The following is a 9,348-nucleotide window of genomic DNA, read 5'->3' as shown; positions in this document are numbered from 1 at the left end:
GGTGGCGGTTGTTTAGGAGTGGTATGATGATGATTTGGTGGTGGTGGTGGTGGTTGTAGTAGTGGTGGTATGAAGATGATGTGGTGTTGGTGGTGGTTGTAGTATAGTGACTGGACGCTGTTCATTGATTGTCGAAGGCTCTATTTACTTTCTGCTTAAAATTAAATGCTTATCCTACAACAATCTCTGTAAGTGTAAGATTAGGCAACAGCTGTCCTAGTAAAGTCGTAGCATGTCCTATAAATTTCATGAATAAAGAAAGAGGGACAAAGGAACCTCACCTCGATCATAACAAATGCAGCTAACAAAGAAATAATAGACGTGGTGTGTATCGAAAATGCACAAACACACGCATGCTGGTGTCATGACACATCGCCCCGGCATTTTAATGGTCAAACAGGGCGCATGTGAAGAGCGTTGACCAATCAGAATCATTCATTTGTAAGGTTGTCAGGGAAAAACCTAGATTTGTTTACAGTTTTAAAATTTATTATTGGTTGAAACCATGAATTTGTGGAAACAGTCATGCTTTCCTGAGATAGATAAAGACACGCCATTTGCTGTGGAATCTTACATGGTAATTGGTGGAGGGAAAAGACTAATATTACTAAAGCCTTGGAAATGAGAGAAAGTCAACTCTTGTTTGATGTTTCAAAATTAGTCGCATTTAAAAATTTTAAAATTTATATAACTTATCGGCAATATTTATGTTGAATCATTATGTTTTCATGAAAGAAAAATGATTGCAGTTTCTGGAAACAACCAAAAACTGAAATTTGAACATTTGGACCATTTCCACTTTAAAAACGGTTTTCTTCGTTTTCCAAGTCCCGACTTAATACCCCCTCGAGGCGTAGGGTCACATATGAGGATTTCAGACATGCCAAATTGGAAAACTTCAAATTTAGTAATTTTTATGTCAATTTTTATAATTTGACAAGGAAATTCGTAATTTCTGAAAATTCAACCACAAAATTATTTTTTATTATTATTATTATTATTATTATTATTAATATTATTATTATTATTATTATTATTATTATTATTATTATTATTATTTTATTATTATTATTCATTATTATTATTTATAGTAGTAGTAGTAGTAGTTGTGGTTTTAATTCTTCTTCTTCTTTTCTTATTTTTATTATTTTTATTTTATTATTATTATTATTATTATTATTATTTTTATTATTATTATTATTTATTATTATTATTATTATTATTATTTTAAGTATTAATAAGAATTAAAAATTCGTAATTTTCAAAAAAAAATTTGTATTTGGCATGAAATTTGTCTAAAATTCGTAAAAAAATTACGAAAAATTCGGATGTAGGGATTTTCATCGACGAAATAGGAGGAGTCGGCAAAACCTGAATTAAACAATCATAGAGTTAAATTACCTGTGAACAGGAGGCAATGACAGACTTGAAGGACCAATGGATGGGAGCCCATGCTACATCTCGGACCCAGTCACTGTGACCACTACCAGGACCGCTATCATGACTTTCGGGGAGTTTTTGTTCTTTACCCACTGGCCATTGTCCTCTCTAAAAATTAAAATAAATAAAAGATGAAATGTTTAAAAGATTAATTAACATTTAAAAAAAAGAAAGAAAAAAAGCGTCCATCCAATCTATAACGGGAGTCCCGATAGTCAGTTGGTAGAGCACATGCAAAGGGACAGAGATCGATCCCAGGTGTAGTCGAGAGTTTTTTTCTGACTCCCCTGTCCACCCAGCAGTGAATGGGTAGCTGAGTGTTAGATTTGATGGAAAGTACTTTGCGATAGACTAGCATTGATTCTTATCCAAAGGATTACAAGAAATTGCTATTGTCCGTTTCACGCTACAGAAACCGGGATGAACTCTGGTCCATGGGCCGAACGGCTCTGAAGGACTACTAAGATCCATAGCGCTTTATGGAGTCGGTAGTTTACCCTGATTCTTAAGCATTGATCAAACAGTAACAATTGGAATTTCCCAATAGTTGATGTCAGGTCGCCCAGCAACGACGGCCACCGTGGTTCTAAACAAAGAAAATCGGCACTTTTTATTCTTCATGCTGGCTAGAACTTTTAATATGTCTTGGGTTCGAATGTGTAAAGTCAAAACATGATCAGATTTTAATGTTTTTTTCTCATCGGATATGCTTGCGGAGAAATATTTATAAGGGCACCCGCCATTGTTCCGATAGTTTAGAGCCAGTTACTAAGTTACAATGCGTCCTTAAAGGTGAAGTGACGTTTCGACTGTTTGAAAACGTATTACTAACTACCCATTTATAGGAATTAGATTCTAAGAAGAACAGTAAACCCAATCACAGTGGGTAGGTCATAAAATTAATCAACTTCACAAAAACTCAAAATTTGGTCCATTTGCGCGGAGTAGAGGCTCAACCAATTGATCTATGGACCACAAACTGGGTGACTAAACTCTTTTTTAAAGTTTCTACCCAAACTGTGAGCTGATTAGACAGTTATACATCATTTTTTCCCATTCGAAATTGCTTTGGGGGCAGCGTGGATCATGGTACGGTCTTTGCTTCCTACCCGAAAGGTACCGAGTTCAATCACCCGCCGCTGCGTTGTGTGGCCTTGAGCAAGTCACCTCGCCTAGTCACTTTGCAGCGCTGCTCTGGGTGACGCCTGGGGTTATTCCAGTCTTCCCTTGGAATGGACCCTGAAGACAATTTTCCCATTGGGGATGAATAAAGGGAATTTCATTTTTTATTATTATTTAGTTTCATTCAACTAAACTGCCCATATCTTGACTAGGTTTCACATCCCCAGACACAAATCGTTTGAACACCTTGCTGCTTGGCACCTTGTTCAAACAAAGCATTTGGGGCAGTGGCAGGGGCCCAAGTTACAGCGTTACATCCCACCTGTGTGTTGAGACAAAGAAAATTTCAGCAAGAGTTCGTCATATTATAAATATTTCAGTCAATTTCAAATTGCGAATTGTAATTAGAATATTTTATGGGGGCAAATGTCCAGAATAAAATTATTTTTGATTAAAAAGTCATTATTTCAAACATGTCAAGGTCTTAAACTGAGACTTAAAAGACATTCGGATTTTAAGAACTGCCAAGCTGAGGATAATCTTTAATTTTTGATAATAATATGAATATGAAAAAACATCTCTTGGCAGATTTTCAATGAAGTACATGAAATTCCTTATTTTATTCAATTGTATATTATAAATAGTCACGAAGTCGATATTTTTTTTCAGGAAAAGAGGCTATAGGGAATGAGATTAGCGGAAGAGTAGTGTCCCTTGATTGGACGTCACCGGTGGAGAAGTTATTTGTAAACAAACCAACTACAAGCCAAGCTCTCCAAATACAAAATTTATTATTCATATTTCTGTACAAAAAGCAAACGTTGATTATGATATGCATTTCTGTAAGAAATATGAATAAAAAATTTTGTATTTGGAGCACATGGCCTTTAGTTGGTTTGTTTACAAAAACTTCTCCCTGTGACGTCCAATCAAGGGACACTAATCTTCCGCTAATTCTCATTCCCTATTTGTCTTACACCAAGTTATTTCTTGAATACAACTTTACATGTGAAGCCTCATTAATTGTCTGTGGTCCCAAGTCCATCTCCAGTGCTTGAGATGATAGAGATACAACCATCAGAATTGCAACAAGCCAACATCAAACCATATTCATGAGGTGCAAAAATGACTGAATTCAACTGTGGAAGAGAGGAATGGGGATGACAAAAGGGTTGCATAATTACCAAAGTCTCTGTAAAGGAACTATTTCAAACTTTTGATCTTGTATAATGTATTTCAGAAACTGCCACCCATTTCAAGTCTTTTATGTCATTTTATCTTGTATGGGCGGTCATTATTTCTTTATGTCATGGACAAAACTGGGGGTAAAATGGAAGTTATGATTAAAAAATCTGCCGCATAAAATGATAAGCTTGAAAATTAAAGCGAGTTCCAGCTTTTACCAATAACTTTGACACAATGATTTTACTCCACTACACAATAAATAATAGATATTTTTCTATAATAATACTGCAAGGTCTCTGAGTTTTTCATCAAATTTACAGAGAAAATATCACTTCTATTGCTATTAAAACAGAATGCAAATCAATATTTTATTTATCATGCTAAATCTGATGAACAATTACCAAACATGCTTGGTGTTGCATACACTACATAACATGACCCAGTTTGAAATTGGAGGATTTCAAAATTACTATGAGACAAGATTATCACCATCCTAAATATTCTTTTGAATACAATTATTTTATAACATTAATTACCTGAGAACTGTGATGAGAGTATTCGTACAACTTTCCCCAGGTCCATTTGTTTCTTTCCACAATTTCACCTTTCTGTCATAGCCACAGGAGGCCAACATGCTGCCAAACATTGGGTGGGCCCAAGCTATCTGCCATACAGGACCTTCATGCCTAATAAAGGAAAAGTCAAAGGATATATTACATCAGACTTGCCAAATTGAAAACCTCAAATTTAGTAATTTCTTCTTCTTCTTCTTCTTCTTCTTCTTATTATTATTATTAGTATTACTAAGAATTAAAAATTCGCAATTGTCCAACAAAATTTGTATTTGGCCATGAAATTTGTCTAAAATTCGTAACATTACGAAAAATTCGTAAGATTCAGCATGTATGTTACATTATACAAATCTTCGACCTTATCACATGTATGTCTTATATGAAATGCATTAATAAATGGTTAACTTCTGACAACTAGAAGTTAAAACAAGTTTGACTTTTTTCTTTTCTTTCTTCTTTTTTTTTAATATGAGATTTTCCTGATTTCCTTTTAATTTCAAATCGATTGACAGCAGTTTAAAGCGGGATATTTGAACCTATTTATCTTTAAAAAAAAAAAAAAAACCCACCAAAGAGCTAATTTCACAAAGCAGAATACCAAATAGTGTGAAGTCATTAAATTACAAACTATTACATTTGGTTAGCTTAGCATTTTTGTTTGTTTCTCTTATTTCCTTGTCTCTAACTCTTATAATTTCTAGAGCTTTTCTCAAACATCCCCTTTCTAGTGCAGTAATTTTACTTTTATATCACAAGTATTGACGTTTAGAAAGATCCAAATGTCTTCCTGCTTTATCATTTTTCTACTGTAGCTAGCTGTCAGTTAACATTGCACAAAGTATATTTCACATGAATCATTAATACCTAAACATTTTCATATCACAACACCCTACATAGAGTTTAGAAATGAATGATTAAAATGAAAATAACTTGAAAATGTTATCATCATAAAAAGAATAAACAAATATTCAATTGTCAAATCTCTCATCAATCATATAAAAAAAAAAGTTATTATTACAACAACAAAAAAAAGATATCTAAAGACGTACCCTTGTAAAGTGGCAATAAGACTTTCTTGGTTGTTGCTTACATCAAATACTTTAATCAGTCTGTCAGATGAACAAGTTGCTAATTTTGTGCCATAGTAATCAAGTTGTGCATCATGCTGAAATGAAAAATTATGTAAGACCACTTAAATTATATTATTTATTCAATTTATTAGCACTATTACTATTATTATTATCATTATCGAACATATCATCATTATAATTACAAAAAAAAAATGCCTTAATTACAAAAGTCAATCACAAACATATATCCTCTATGCACCGTACATCATTATATCATTATCACTAAATTAATTCATTAAATAATTATTATCAATACTGTAAATAATATTAATCTATTATTTCTCAATTTCTGTAATTAAAGTACATTAAATCTAATTTAATGACTTTGATTAATTCCCAGCCCAAAACACGTGACAAGATATTTGAACATGCTTAGTATTTAAGTTTAAAAATTACAATCATATCCTCATGGGCCGTATCGACCGAACTGATGACGGACACCTGGAAAGATTAAATTGCGTATTTTAATTCAGAAAAAGTGAGTGGAGCAGGCACTTATGTTGATAACAACAACAGATGAAGTGAGTAGAAAAGTGCCAAAGACAATAATAGAGAATAAAAATTTTGCGGCAGTGATAAGGGTTTGAACCCGCAACTACTGTACCAGTAAGGTCGCGGGTTCAAACCCCGATCACTGCCGCGCAATTTTTATTCTCTGTTGTCTTCTGGATCTTTTCTACTCACTTCATCTCTTGTTGTTATGAATATGAGTATATTAAATTGTATAGAGGTATCCATAAATATAATATACACTTGCAGGTCTGATAACCAAATGCAATCATGGGCTTGATTTAATATTGTTCTCATGGTCCATATTTTAAGTTGCTCTGAGAGCATTTCCATCACAACAATGAAATCAAGACAATTTGAGTTATCACATCTGCAAATAAGTACACGTTTGCATTGATCAAACCTCTGACCAACAACTTTCAAAATCATAATTTTTAAAAAAGAGGTTCAAATACCTGGGGCTCTCAATTTAGATTTTGAAACTTTTCCGACACACATCGTTGAGACTTTTTTTTTGGCGATGGTATAAGTATAAGAGACAAAGGGATGAATGGCAGTGTATTACAGGACCTTACTAATTGCTAACACATAATAATAATAATAATAATAATAATAATAATAATAATAATAATAATAATAATAATAATAATAATAATAATAATAATAGTAATAGTAATATGTTACCAAAACCAATCAATTTCTCAGTTCAAGTCTTTTTAGGTCTAAACAGGTGTGCAAGGTTATTTCACTGTGATATTTTAAGAGAAGATGCATTATTTTCAAACACAGGGGTCACAACTAGTTCCTAATTGTCTTAAAGATTGGCTGTGTGATCGGACTCAGGAGGTGGTGTTGGACAGGAAAATGAGTGAAAATGATCCAGGCAACAATCTATCCCCTCAAACAAATCTGAAATGATGTGCAGACGATCATCTCTTATTAAGGACAATAAGAAGATCATAATGATACAAAGTTCTGCAGTCAGATTTAAATTCACTTGTGAAATGAACAAACACTTGGCAATTGATAACGAATTTCCACCCTGAAAAGAGCTCTAGGCTGTCAATCTCAATCAAGAAAAACAAAGTGAGGTTTGAATACAAATTGTTGGGCCAAACATTGACTCTGAAACATGTGAAAAGTATAGCATCCCTTGGAGTCCATCGACATAAATAATATCCTGTAGCAGGACTACCATACTCGCCTAAATTGTGACAAAGGCCTACAAAACAACGAATTTTATAAAAAGAAATCTTCACCAATGACCAAAAAAGACACAGGCGGTCAACTTGTCAAACCAATATTTGATTATGCTTGTAGTGTAGTCCCCTGTGTGTTGTCGGGTGTGCCTTAACAGAGAGGGTGCAAGAATAGCCCAACGCCAAGCCAGCGGGTCATAAATGGTGACGACTTATGGTGTGTGACTTCCCCTTTTAGAGTCACCTGGTCATTAAATTTTTACATCTATTTTTTATTTTTCAAAATACAATAATTGGCAGCTGAAAGCAACAAGATAACCCTTGAATGACTTAGTCACAACATCATTGTCATCACACTGTCTAGGTCTACGTCATCACACAACACAACGCAACCCGACTCAGTTAGCCGCTGAGTGATCAGTGATTCATTCACGATGATTAATCGTTACACGAATAAAAATGAGTATCTGTTGAATGGTTCTGATTATCCGTTCGTATTTTATCAGCGGATGATGGATAATGAGTGGATAATCGTTACAGCTCTAGCTCAATCTCAGATGATTTTTTTCTATTAGTAATACGATTAGTATCAGGGTTAGTTATAGGTCTTAGTAAAGGTCCTATGGATTGTTTTTCCTATAGTTAGTTAAAGATTCTAGTACTCTAGGTTTCAAATTTTCTTTGGGTTAGTTAAGGAAATATTTGGGTCATTTCCCTTAGCACTCGATGCTTACAAAAAGCCTCCCAATTTTATTATTTTTTAATCCGCAGTGGCTAAAGATGGTTCTCGGGGCTATTTTTACAGTCATTTATTATCTCGTCCAACCTTTGCATTTAAATTTAGGCCACCAAGAATCGTAGGCTAGACTTAGGTAGGCCCTACATCATGCTTTGGAGTCTTTTGTACTGTTTGAGTAGGTACTTTGGTAAAAGTCCATTTGGCCCTCCAGCAGGGAGCTGATAAATGGCCTAGTGGCTGTGACCCGATTTTTTGGACTTTTGAGTGATGGGTCTCAAAAAAAGTTCCATAGATTTTATGTTTATGGATGGATTTTGATGATTAAAGTCTTATTTTCTTCAGGAGGAATTACTCTATCGTTTGGTGTAGTTTATTTTAAAATCAATGACAATTTAGTATATCTTTTGATTGTGGATAAAATAGGGTATAATATAGCTTTGTATAAATAAAAAACGAGAAATTGGTAAATCAAAATTTCATGATGGCACGTTGGGTTAACATCTTAACTTTTAAATAAAATCAATTCAGGGCAAAGCTGTATACCGCATCCATGAAATTCGTTCCAGCAACATCCTTACTCAAAATCTTAACGGCCATTTTAGGCCAGTTTTGAAATCCAATGGTGGTTACTACCGGAAATGCAAGGTTTCCAGGTCACAAAGTACGTTAGTAAATAACAAAGGCAAATAGAAGACCATTTTTCGGTCTTTAAACTAACATAACTTTTCTTCTGCTAATCTGATTTTCACATCTGATTTTTTGGTATCATTAGAATCGTGTTGAAAAGCACTTTATAATGATATAGGTTTCATTGAGCTCAACCCAATTTGAATTTTTTACCAAAGTACCTGGTACCTAGTTTGAGGTTGATTTTGATGTAGCTTATCATAGAAGCTTTATTTCTCGTCCTCACTCTTGTCCTCTTGTGAGGCATAACAAACAATTACTGTCAATTTAGCATATTTTGAGTTGAATCTTGCATTGTTGAGCAAACTTTCTCCCATTTTTGTCTCTGCACTGACATTGGCTTCCAACTCAACCTACATTTATTTGAGGTGAAGTCAATTAGTTTTTAAAACAAAAACTGACAACTGACGAGTGCCAGCCAGTATCGTTGAGTCTGAGTCTGAGTACCGGCGTCAGCGACACTCGCATTACTCAGTGAGAGTGAGTGAGTAGTTGACCATATTGAAATTTTAAAAACAAATTGATGAGTTAACAATTCATAACTTAAATTGGATAGAAGCCTTACCATTTTGAAAAAATGGAAACCAGATGAGAAGATATCAGTATCAGTATGCAAGGGTACTCCCTTTCTGCTGTGTTTTAAATAGTTTGGGGACAATAGTCAATCGTGCTGATTTTTCTGACAGGAAAAGGTAACTTGTTTTGAACGTGGCAGAAATTACGTGTAACTCTTCCGTGTTTGGAAGAAGTAAAGGAAGAGATTA

At 34.0% G+C, this 9,348-nt stretch overlaps 1 pseudogene; it reads right to left on the bottom strand.

The window, feature by feature from the left end:
* The window catches only part of LOC144975784 (protein SEC13 homolog), a 9,640-nt pseudogene extending 351 nt beyond the window's left edge, over nt 1-9,289 (bottom strand).
* Nucleotides 9,290-9,348: the final 59 nt, after the last annotated feature.

The sequence above is a fragment of the Berghia stephanieae genome, chromosome 6 (assembly GCF_034508935.2).
Source record: "Berghia stephanieae isolate SIO BIC M18660-M18661 chromosome 6, UCSD_Bste_1.3, whole genome shotgun sequence".
Taxonomy (NCBI): Eukaryota; Metazoa; Mollusca; class Gastropoda; order Nudibranchia; family Aeolidiidae; genus Berghia; species Berghia stephanieae.
This window is presented reverse-complemented; position numbering and strand designations above follow the sequence as displayed.